Source organism: Saccopteryx bilineata, chromosome 1 (genome assembly GCF_036850765.1).
Source record: "Saccopteryx bilineata isolate mSacBil1 chromosome 1, mSacBil1_pri_phased_curated, whole genome shotgun sequence".
NCBI classification, from domain to species: domain Eukaryota; kingdom Metazoa; phylum Chordata; class Mammalia; order Chiroptera; family Emballonuridae; genus Saccopteryx; species Saccopteryx bilineata.
In genome coordinates this window covers 96,183,929-96,196,907 of record NC_089490.1, presented here as the reverse complement: position 1 = coordinate 96,196,907, position 12,979 = coordinate 96,183,929, and positions in this window count along the sequence as shown.

Sequence of the window (12,979 nt, the reverse complement as noted above, 5' to 3'; positions counted from 1 at the left end):
ATGAAGGTAAATTAATCTTCCTAATCAGAAACCTATACTTGCCAGAATCTTCTCCAGGAATCTCCTTGAAGATGAGCACCTTGGCAGCAACACTTGTGAAAGCATCAGAGTAGAACAATAACTGTCTGTAAATGGCAAGACATAAAGATGCTCATGGTTAGAGATCTAATGAGAGTTCATTAGAAAGCAATTGACAAAAGAATTTGGTTATTTCTGTGACATACAATTTAAAAGTATGACTGGTGTAAAGCCAGAAGGCAGGGCCAGGGCTACCATCAGAGCAGCCCAGCCCATGCAGGTTCGCATTGGATTCGGACAGTCGGTAAAGAAACAACGGAGCCACAAACTGGTGGGCCATAGTCTTTAATTCTAGCTTGCACCCGGCGGGCAAGTAAAAATACACACTGGGCTCCAAAACCCAGTCACATTCAGTGCTCACAAAGCCACTGACTTATCCGAGTTTCCTAAAATCAAAGGTTTCTAGCTCACCAGACTTTTTCACCTCTGTTCCCCATCTCCTTCCTTATCCCAAATACAAACTCTACACAAACTGGCATCTCACTCAGCACTCCGCCATCTTGGCTGCTTCTCCTGGCCTCCTCCACGTGGCCTTTCTCTGCTCTCCTCTGCTCTCTCTTCTAATGATAATCTCAGGAACCAAGAGCACCAACTCCCGTTCGCCCCCACTTTATATTGTAGCTTCACAACCTTTAATCCAATATACAAAGTAGGGAAGTCCCTAATACAAAGTCATTTCTCTGAGGCATGATTGGATTGTACCACCCCACAGCAAAAAGGGTGGGAAAGGCTTAATCCCAAAACCAAGCCTCAGGCTACAACGATTCTCAACACACATTAATATCACCTGGGTGATGGCCTCACGTGGGCAGCGGAGCCATCTTTAACAAAGTGAGCATAATACATTTTATCTGCCCAACAACTGGTAACATTATAGCAGGGCGTATCAGATTTTTAACATCTCATTTTGTACAAATATACTCTTGTTGTAAGGTACCAAAAAGCTGCAAATTAATATTGATATTCTAGAAAGAAAAGGTCAGGCTTTCCTGTCCTTTCTTTGGAAAATGGAGGATAAAGAATATAGAAGTCTCCTGATTTACAAGGATGACTAGGGTCATTTGTTTTTAAATTCTCTAAAAGGATTAAGGCTGAGGAACTCCCTTTCGCTTTCAATAAGAGACAAAATTTGCATACCACCCTACACTGATCTTATCTCTCTCCCTTCCTGGAATCCTGAGATTAACATGTACCTCTAGGCATACGAGGGGAGATACTGAAAGGATTTATGAATGTCTTTGATTGTATATATTACCTTGAAAGTTTTACGTTTTTAGTAAATCCCCCTAGACAACTGTTAATCTTGTTAATGTAACATAAATCTTGTTAAATGTTAATCTTGTTAATGATTGTGTCATGCTGTCATGCCCCCCCCCAACCTGTATGTGGTCAGAGGGTATATAACCAGCCTCTGAAATATACTCGGGGCTGCATGGATTTGGGCCTGCAGATGCCCCACGTCAGCCATATGCAGCCGGCATATTAAAATTTCCTGTTTTAATAAAACTCTTCAAAATATATCTGGACTGGATGTCTCTACATGGACTAGATGAAGTGAGGTACGATGCCTTTCAGAATCTGGGGTGCAGTACTTTATAACACTTTAAAGGAAGGTTAGCATCACTTCGTATTTAACAATGTTTCCCATGAAAAAACACCAAATAAGCTGTAAGGCCATGTTGGGCAGATAAAATGTATTATGCTCACTTTGTTAAAGATAACACGAGGAGGCCGTTGCCCAGGTGATATTAATGTGTGTTGGGGTGGGCTAAAGGCAGTCAGAATCCTTGTAGCCTGGGGCTTGGTTTTGGGATTAAGCCTTTCCTACCCTTTTTGATGTGGGGTGGTACAATCCTATCATGCCTCAGAGAAGTGACTTTGTATTAGAGACTTCCCTATTTTGTATATTGGATTAGAGGTTGTGAAGCTACAATATAAAATAGGGGCAGAACGGGGGCTTGCCCGCTCTTGGTTCCTGAGGTTAGCATGAGAGAGCAGAGGGAGTAGAGCCAGCAGCGGGAGGAGGCCACGTGGAGGAGGCCAGGAAAAGCAGCCAAGATGGCGGAGTGCTGAGTGAGATGCCAGTTTGTGCAGTTTGACGCTGGATAAGGAAGGAGATGGGGAACTGAGGAGAATAAGGCTGGTGAGCTAGAAACCTTTGATTCTAGGAAACTCGGATAAGTCAGTGGCTTTGTGAGCACTGAATGTGAGTGGCTTTTGGAGCCCAGTGTATGTCTTTACTTGCCCGCCGGGTGCAAGCTAGAATTAAAGAGTATGGCCCATCAGTTTGTGGCTCTGTTGTTTCTTTACCGACTGTCCGAATCCAATGCGAACCTGCATGGGCTGGGCGGCTGCTTTGATAGTAGTGGCCCTGGCCCTGCCTCTTGGCTTTACAGGCCAGGAGCCGCCATCGTGGCCATTCACATGCAGGTTCCCATTGGATTCGGGCAGACGATAAAGAAATGGCGGAGTCAGAGGATGGGGGGCCATCCTATTTATTGGTGTCTCACCAAGACAGGCAAACCACAAAAGAAGACAAGGGAAAAGCAGAAAACCAGTGTAAAGCCAGGGCTAGAGCCACCATCACAGCAGCTCGGCCCATGCAGGTTCGCATTGGATTCGGACAGTTGGTAAAGAAACAACGGGGACGTCACGGAAATGGCGCCGTGAGAAGCGAGTCCGACAGCTCTCCCCTAAATCACAACAAATTTATCAACTAGAAACAGAAAAATTTATCCTCGGAGCATTCTGGAGTTCCACACAAACTGAAAGCAAAAGGACTGTTATCACTTGAATCTGAGAGACGAGGGTGTGGAGGAAGCTACCGCAGGGACGCTCATTCAAGCCGCCAGGGAGTGCGCCTGCGGTGAGTCAGCCCATATACTTGGGAACCGCAAGCCGCCGCGAGCCCCCCGCGAGCTGCCGCGAACCCCCGCGAACCGCCACCGCGAACCGCCACCGCGAGCGGCCGCCACGAGCCGCCGCGCGCGCGCCCGGTCGGGTTGAGCACCGCTGACGTTCCCAGCGGCCCGCACACTGCGAGTGGGGGTCGCCGGCCACCGGAGCCCGGAGCGCCACATTCGCGCGCGTGCCTTGGGCATTCCACGCGCCCAGGGCACCCTACTGGCCCGCACACCCAGGAGGCTCCATTATCCTGCGCCTGGTGCGATCCAGCGGCGGGGCGAGCGGGAGAGGCTTGGGAGATTCTCTCCATGGGCGGGGCACCTCACCCAGCCATTCAAGCTAACAATCAAGCGTTGGGGGAGGGGCGCGCGCAGGCAGCCTAAAATACCTTCAGAAACACAGCTGCGACCCAATCACTGAAATTAGCTTAACCCATAAAATCTGCGCACCCTCGGTTCTAATGGATAAGATCTCTCTCAGTTCAGCGATCCAAGACAAGAGGTGTGATATTTTTTAGTGCCTCTCGCTAAAGGGGCGGGGGCAACTTCTGATTGATAGAGCCTCCATATTCAGGGATAAACGCTAACAAGAAGGACTTGGCAGATAATAAGGTCTATACTACACTAGTCGTAAGCAGAGACTGGTGCCTCTTCTTCCCTGCAAAAACAGGCTACAAAGTGTGGAAAGCCTGGGTTGAGAGGTCCAACTAAATGATAGGCGCTGAACAGTCACCTTGACAACAATTGACTCCCACCCCCGCCTGATTACACTGGAGGCCCTGACTGCCAGAGCCTTTCCCAAAGCCTTGCACTGAGTGGGGATAGAGTGGGGATTTCCCAGCTCTTTGAGCCTCTTACACCCAGGCAGAAGCAGTTGCAGCCTTATAGCTGGATCACCAGGCTGCTAATTCAGAAAGGGGGGACTAGGAGAGAGAATCCAGGAAAGCAAACTCTCTCATCGTTGGACCCTGCAAACGCCAACAAGCCTTTACTTCCAGCAAGACTAAAGCCAATTATATGACATTGCCATAGAATCCCATCAACTGCAAATCCCTACCTAAGAGTGACACAGGGGCAGAGCCTGGGGTACAGAGTCACCGACTAGGAAGAGGGAGAGAAAAGAAAAAGGAAGAAGTTAACCTCTCAAAATCAAGAAAAACCCACAGACTTTACAACTTGATCCACTAATTTTTGTTGTTGTTGTTGTTGTTTGTTTCTTCTTTTTGCCTTTATTTCCTCCACCTCGGTCCTTCTATTCTCTGCCCATCTTATGCTTCCCCTTTCTTGAACTACACTACCCATGAGTGTTGCATTTTATTTTTCTTCTTCATCCTCACCCTCCTTTAAGGTTATACTCCAAAACACTTAACTCTCACTCTCTCCTCTTTTGTTTTTTTTTTGTCTTGCTTTATTTTGTTTTTTTCTCCTCCTATTTTATTTCTTCCTTCATTTTTCTCTTTTTCTTATTTTTTCCTTTCTATTCGTTTTTTCTTTTCTCATTTTACTTTCCTCCCATATAATCCTCAATCACGAACAAATTAGTTAATTTGGGACTCAAGGCTTTTTTTTGGCTTTATTTCTCTTTTTTGCTTTTGTTTTTATTTTTTTTTCTCTTGTTTGTTTATTTTTGTGGCATTTTGGGTCCTCCCAACCCAAGGTCTCCATTGTATTTAGTCTTCGCTCCACTTAATACAACAGATTTTTACTTATTATTTTTATTTTTTCTTCTTTATTATTCTTTTTTGGTCCTTTTTTCTGATTCCCTCTTATCCTTCTCATTATATCTCTTAGTTGACCATCACATACAAGCAAATCATCTTATGCTTGTCTAAGATTTTCTTCCTTTTTTTTTTTTTTTTTGCATTTAGTAGGTCCCTACTCCCTTTTTTTGCCCCTTGAACTCTTCACCCCAAATCAGGCCCTCCATTATAGGCACGATATTTCCCTGAGGAGGGGAGAGGAGGGAAAGAGAAGAGAGAAAAAAAGGGGGAAATAATAAATTATTACTGTTTTTTTTTGTGGGGTGTTTTACCCTTTTTTTTTTTTTTTTTTTTTCTTTTTACTCTTTATTAATTCTAATTAGTGCTATCAATAAGACCACCCTCAGATGCCGATAAGAAAGAGGAAATCGAATATTATGGATACAAAAGAAAGAGAGGTAACACAAATAGATGTGGAAAAATCTATGGAGAAAAGACTTAACATATTGGAAGCCTTGGAGCTAAATGACAGAGAATTTAAAATAGAAATCTTAAAAATACTCAGAGATATACAAGAAAACACAGAAAGGCAATATAGGGAGATCAGAAAACAACTCAATGAACACAAAGAATATATTACCAAGGAAATTGAAACTATAAAAACAAATCAAACAGAAATGAAAAACTCAATTCACGAGCTGAAAAACGAGGTAACAAGCTTAGCTAACAGAACAGCCCAGATTGAAGATAGGATTAGTGAAATAGAAGACAAACAACTTGAGGCACAACAGAGAGAAGAAGAAAGAGACTCAAAAATAATAAAAAATGAGAAAGCCCTACAGGAATTGTCTGACTCCATCAGAAAGAATAACATAAGAATAATAGGTATATCAGAGGGAGAAGAGAAAGAAAATGGAATGGAGAATATACTCAAACAAATAATAGACGAGAACTTCCCAAGCCTGTGCAAGGAACTAAAGCCTCAAATTCAAGAAGCAAACAGAACACCAAGTTTTCTTAACCCCAACAAACCCACTCCAAGGCACATCATAATAAAGATGACACAAACCAATGACAAAGAAAAAATTCTCAAGGCAGCCAGGGAAAAGAAGAGTACAACATATAAAGGAAGGCCTATTAGATTATCATCAGATTTCTCAGCAGAAACTCTACAAGCTAGAAGAGAGTGGACCCCAATATTTAAAGCCCTGAAAGAGAGGAACTTTCAGCCAAGAATACTATACCCATCAAAGCTATCCTTCAAGTATGAAGGAGATATAAAAACATTCACAAATACAGAAAAGATGAGAGAATTTATCAACAGAAAGCCCCCACTCCAGGAAATATTAAGGGGGGTTTTCCAACCAGATTCAAAGAACAAAAGAAAACAACACCACAAGTAACAGCTCCACCAAGAACACAATAAAACCAAACTTAAACTGTGACAACAAAGGAAAAAAAGGGGGGAGAGGATGGAGATTAACAGTAGCAAAGGATGATGAAGTGCAGAAATACTTATAAGATAGGGTACTACAATGAATATGGTAGGTACCCTTTTCATTACTTAATGGTAACCACCCTTAAAAAAACCACCACAAAAACACTTGACTTAAAAAAGGTAGCAACAGAGGAAAGAAGTATGGAACACAAACAAACAAAAACAAATGATAGAAAAACAAAAGAGAAGAATCAAACTAGATACAAAACTAACAGAAAGCAATTTATAAAATGGCAGTAGGGAACCCACAAGTGTCAATAATTACACTAAATGTAAATGGATTAAACTTACCAATAAAAAGACACAGAGTAGCAGAATGGATTAAAAAAGAAAATCCAACTATATGCTGCCTACAAGAAACACATCTAAGCAACAAGGATAAAAACAAATTCAAAGTGAAAGGCTGGAAAACAATACTCCAAGCAAACAACACCCAAAAAAAAGCAGGTGTAGCAATACTCATATCGAATAATGCTGACTACAAGACAGAAAAAGTACTCAGAGACAAAAATGGTCATTTCATAATGATTAAGGGGAAGTTGAATCAAGAAGACATAACAATCCTTAATATATATGCACCAAACCAAGGAGCACCAAAATATATAAGACAGCTACTTATTGATCTTAAAACAAAAACTAACAAAAATACAATCATACTTGGAGACCTCAATACACCGCTGACGGCTCTAGATCGGTCATCCAAACAGAGAATCAATAAAGATATAGTGGCCTTAAACGAAATACTAGAACACCTGGATATGATAGACATCTACAGGACACTTCATCGCAAAGCGACAGAGTATACATTTTTCTCTAGTGTACATGGAACATTCTCAAGAATTGACCATATGTTGGGCCACAAAGACAATATCAGCAAATTTAGAAAAATTGAAATTGTACCAAGCATATTTTCTGATCATAAAGCCTTGAAACTAGAATTCAACTGCAAAAAAGAGGGGGAAAAACCCACAAAAATGTGGAAACTAAACAACATACTTCTAAAAAATGAATGGGTCAAAGAAGAAATAAGTGCAGAAATCAAAAGATATATACAGACTAATGAAAATGAAAATACGACATATCAGAATCTCTGGGATGCAGGAAAAGCAGTAATAAGAGGAAAGTTCATATCACTTCAGGCCTATATGAACAAACAAGAGAGAGCCGAAGTAAACCACTTAACTTCACACCTTAAGGAACTAGAAAAAGAAGAACAAAGACAACCCAAAACCAGCCGAAGAAAGGAGATAATAAAAATCAGAGCAGAAATAAATGAAATAGAGAACAGAAAAACTATAGAAAAAATCAATAAAACAAGGAGCTGGTTCTTTGAAAAGATTAACAAAATTGACAAACCCTTGGCAAGACTCACCAAGGAAAAAAGATACAGGACTCAAATAAATAAAATCCAAAATGAAAGAGGAGAGATCACCACAGACATCATAGAAATACAAAGAATTATTGTAGAATACTATGAAAAATTATATGCCACCAAAAACAACAATCTAGAAGAAATGGATAAATTCCTAGAACAATACAACCTTCCTAGACTGAGTCATGAAGAAGCAGAAAGCTTAAACAGACCAATCAGCAGGGAGGAAATAGAAAAAACTATTAAAAATCTCCCCAAAAATAAAAGTCCAGGCCCAGACGGTTATACTAGTGAATTCTATCAAACATTCAAAGAAGACTTGGTTCCTATTCTACTCAAAGTCTTCCAAAAAATTGAAGAAGAAGCAATACTTCCAAACACATTTTATGAGGCCAACATAACCCTCATACCAAAACCTGGCAAGGATGGCACAAAGAAAGAAAACTACAGACCAATATCTCTAATGAATACAGATGCTAAAATACTAAACAAAATACTGGCAAACCGAATACAACAACATATTTAAAAAATAATACATCATGATCAAGTGGGATTCATCCCAGAATCTCAAGGATGGTTCAACATACGCAAAACGGTTAACGTAATACACCATATCAACAAAACAAAGAACAAAAACCACATGATCTTATCAATAGATGCAGAAAAGGCTTTTGATAAAATACAACACAATTTTATGTTTAAGACTCTCAACAAAATGGGTATAGAAGGAAAATATCTCAACATGATAAAGGCCATATATGATAAACCATCAGCCAACATCCTATTAAACGGCATAAAACTGAGGACTTTCTACCTTAAATCAGGAACAAGACAGGGTTGTCCACTCTCTCCACTCTTATTCAACGTGGTGCTAGAAGTTCTGGCCAGAGCAATCAGACAAGACAAAGAAATAAAAGGCATCCATATCGGAAAAGAAGAAGTAAAGCTATCACTTTTTGCTGATGATATGATCGTATACATCGAAAACCCGAAGGACTCCACAAAAAGATTATTAGAAACAATAAACCAATACAGTAAGGTCGCAGGATACAAAATTAACATACAAAAGTCCATAGCCTTTCTATATGCCAACAATGAAATATTAGAAAACGAACTCAAAAAAATAATCCCCTTCACGATTGCAACAAAAAAAATAAAATACCTAGGAATAAACATAACAAAGAACGTAAAGGACCTATATAATGAAAATTACAAAGCATTGTTAAGGGAAATCGAAAAAGATACAATGAGATGGAAAAATATTCCTTGTTCTTGGATAGGAAGAATAAATATAATCAAAATGGCCATATTACCCAAAGCAATATACAAATTTAATGCAATTCCCATCAAAATCCCTATGAGATTTTTTAAAGAAATGGAACAAAAAATCATCAGATTTATATGGAACTATAAAAAACCCCGAATAGCCAAAACAATCCTAAGGAAAAAGAATGAAGCTGGGGGCATTACAATACCTGACTTTAAACTATATTATAGGGCCACGATAATCAAAACAGCATGGTATTGGCAAAAAAATAGACACTCAGACCAATGGAACAGAATAGAAAGCCCAGAAATAAAACCACATATATATGGTCAAATAATCTTTGATAAAGGGGCCAACAACACACAATGGAGAAAAGAAAGCCTCTTCAACAAATGGTGTTGGGAAAACTGGAAAGCCACATGCAAAAGAATGAAACTCGACTACAGCCTGTCCCCGTGTACTAAAATTAATTCAAAATGGATCAAAGACCTAAATATAAGACCTGAAACAATAAAGTACATAGAAGAAGACATAGGTACTAAAATCATGGACCTGGGTTTTAAAGAACATTTTATGAACTTGACTCCAATGGCAAGAGAAGTGAAGGCAAAGATAAATGAATGGGACTACATCAGAATTAAAAGTTTTTGCTCAGCAAGAGAAACTGATATCAAAATAAACAGACAGCCAACTATATGGGAACTGATATTTTCAAACGACAGCTCAGATAAGGGTCTAATATCCAAAATTTACAAAGAACTCATAAAACTCAACAACAAACAAACAAACAATCCAATAAAAAAATGGGAAGAGGACATGAACAGACACTTCTCCCAGGAAGAGATACAAATGGCCAACAGATATATGAAAAGATGCTCAGCTTCATTAGTTATTAGAGAAATGCAAATCAAAACTACAATGAGATACCACCTCACTCCTGTTAGATTAGCTATTATCAACAAGACGGGTAATAGCAAATGTTGGAGAGGCTGTGGAGAAAAAGGAACCCTCATTCACTGTTGGTGGGACTGTAAAGTAGTACAACCATTATGGAGGAAAGTATGGTGGTTCCTCAAAAAACTGCAAATAGAACTACCTTATGACCCAGCAATCCCTCTACTGGGTATATACCCCAAAACCTCAGAAACATTGATACGTGAAGACACATGTAGCCCCATGTTCATTGCAGCACTGTTCACAGTGGCCAAGACATGGAAACAACCAAAAAGCCCTTCAATAGAAGACTGGATAAAGAAGATGTGGCACATATACACTATGGAATACTACTCAGCCATAAGAAATGATGACATCAGATCATTTACAGCAAAATGGTGGGATCTTGATAACATTATAAGGAGTGAAATAAGCAAATCAGAAAAAAACAAGAACTACATGATTCCATACATTGGTGGAACATAAAAATGAGACTAAGAGACATGGACAAGAGTGTGGTGGTTACCAAGGGTGGGGGGGGAGGGAGGACATGGGAGGGAGGGAGGGAGAGAGTTAGGGGGAGGGGGAGGGGCACAGAGAACTAGATAGAGGGTGACGGAGGACAATCTGACTTTGGGCGAGGGGTTTGCAACATAATTTGATGACAAAATAACCTAGACTTGTTTTCTTTGAATATATGTACCCTGATTTATTAATGTCATCCCATTACCATTAATAAAAATTTATTAAAAAAAAAAAAAAAAAAGAAACAACGGAGCCACAAACTGGTGGGCCATAGCCTTTAATCTAGCTTGCACCCGGCGGGCAAGTAAAAATACACACTGGGCTCCAAAACCCAGTCACACTCAGTGCTCACAAAGCTACTGACTTATCCGAGTTTCCTAGAATCAAAGGTTTCTAGCTCACCAGACTTATTCTCCTCTGTTCCCCCTCTCTTTCCTTATCCCAGATACAAACTCTACACAAACTGGCATCTCACTCAGCACTCCGCCATCTTGGCTGCCTTTCCTGGCCTTCTCCACGTGGCCTCCTCCCGCTGCTGGCTCTATTCTCTCTGCTCTCTCATGCTAACCTCAGGAACCAAGAGAGCAAACTCCCGCTCCGTTCCCATTTTATAGTGTAGAAATCCAAACCCTTAATCCAATATACATAATGGGGAAGTCTCTAATACAAAATCACTTCTATGAGGCATGATAGGATTGTACCACCTCACACCAAAAAGGGTGGGACAGGCTTAATCCCAAAACCAAGCCTCAGGCTACAACAATTCTCAACACACATTAATATCACCTGGGCAACGGCCTCTTTAACAAAGTGAGCATAATACACTCTATCCGCCCAACAACCAGCTTTTCCCATGAAGGGCAAGGGATCAGGGAAGCCCCTGCAATCGTGATAGCAGGAACTGGGTGAGCCAGCTCCTGGTCTGTCCCACTTTATAGTGTAGAAAACCAAAATCCCTTAATCCAATATACAAACAAGGAAGTCTCCAATACAAAGTCACTTATCCAAGGCATAATTGGATTCCTCATGAGAGTGCACCACCCAGATCATACAATCAGTCAGGGTGTGGGGAAAAGCTTAGTCCTAAAACCAAACCTTAGGCTACAACGGCCTGGCCTGCTTATAGCCTGTCCCCCACACCCAATATAAGTCACAAGCGAGCAAACATATATATCATATTTACAAACTTATTTGACCAACATAAGCCTAATTCGTTCAACATCTTCCTTTCGTAAGGAGAGAGAATGTGTCTTTTATTTATTTATTTTTAATTTTTTTTATTATTATTTTTTTATTCATTTTTAGAGAGGAGAGAGAGAGAGAGGAGAGAGAGAGACAGAGAGAGAAGGAGGGGAGGAGCAGGAAGCATCAACCCCCATATGCGCCTTGACCAGGCAAGCCCAGAGTTTTGAACTGGCGACTCAGTATTTCCAGGTCGATGCTTTATCTACTGCGCCACCACAGGTCAGGCCTAGAGAATGCGTCTTTTTAGATTTTTCAAGAACCTTGTAAAAAACCCCAAAGTTAGTTCAGGGTTAACAACACTAAATTTAAAATGTGACTTTTTGGGGAGTATGTAAAAAATATAAAAAAGTTTACAACACTTGATTAAATAGGATCAGGGTCACTATGAAACAATAATTAGTTATCATTTAATCTAAGTGACAAAGCCTGACCTGTGGTGGCGCAGTGGGATAAAGCATCGACCTGGAACACTGAGGTCGCTGGTTCGAAACCTTGGGCTTGCCTGGTCAAGGCACATATGGGAGTTGATGCTTCCTGCTCTTCCCCCTTCTCTCTCTCTCTGTCTCTCTCTCTCACTCTTCTCTCTCTAAAAAATCAATAAATAAAAATATTTAAGTGACAAAGACTTCAAAGGCAAATTGTAAAGCCAGAGGCCACGGCCACCATTACAGCAGCCCAGCCCATGCAGGTTCGCATTGGATTCGGACAGTCGGTAAAGAAACAACGGAGCCACAAACTGGTGGGCCATACTCTTTAATTCTAGCTTGCACCCGGCGGGCAAGTAAAAACACACACTGGGCTCCAAAAGCCACTCACATTCAGTGCTCACAAAGCCACTGACTTATCCGAGTTTCCTAGAATCAAAGGTTTCTAGCTCACCAGCCTTATTCTCCTCAGTTCCCCATCTCCTTCCTTATCAAACTGGCATCTCACTCAGCACTCCGCCATCTTGGCTGCTTCTCCTGGCCACATGGCCTCTTTCTGCTCTCTGCTCTACTCCCTCTGCTCTCTCATGCTAACCTCAGGAACCAAGAGCGGGCAAGCTCTCATTCTGCCCCCATTTTATAGTGTAGATTCAAAACCTTTAATCCAATATACAAAATAGGGAAGTCTCTAATACAAAGTCACTTCTCTGAGGCATGATTGGATTGTACCACCCCACATCGAAAAGGGTGGGAAAGGCTTAATCCCAAAGCCAAGCCCCAGGCTACAACGATTCTGCCTGCCCCCAACACACATTAATATCACCTGGGCACCTCCACGTGGGCAGTGCCACTTTAACAAAGTGAGCATAATACATTTTATCTGCCCAACACAAATATAAAAAGTTATAGTTGTGCCTGACCAGGTGGTGGCGCAGTGGGTACAGTGTCGTACTGGGATGCAGAGGACCCAGGTTCGAGACCCCGAGGTCACCAGCTTGAGCAAGGGCTCATCTGGTTTGAGCAAGACTCACCA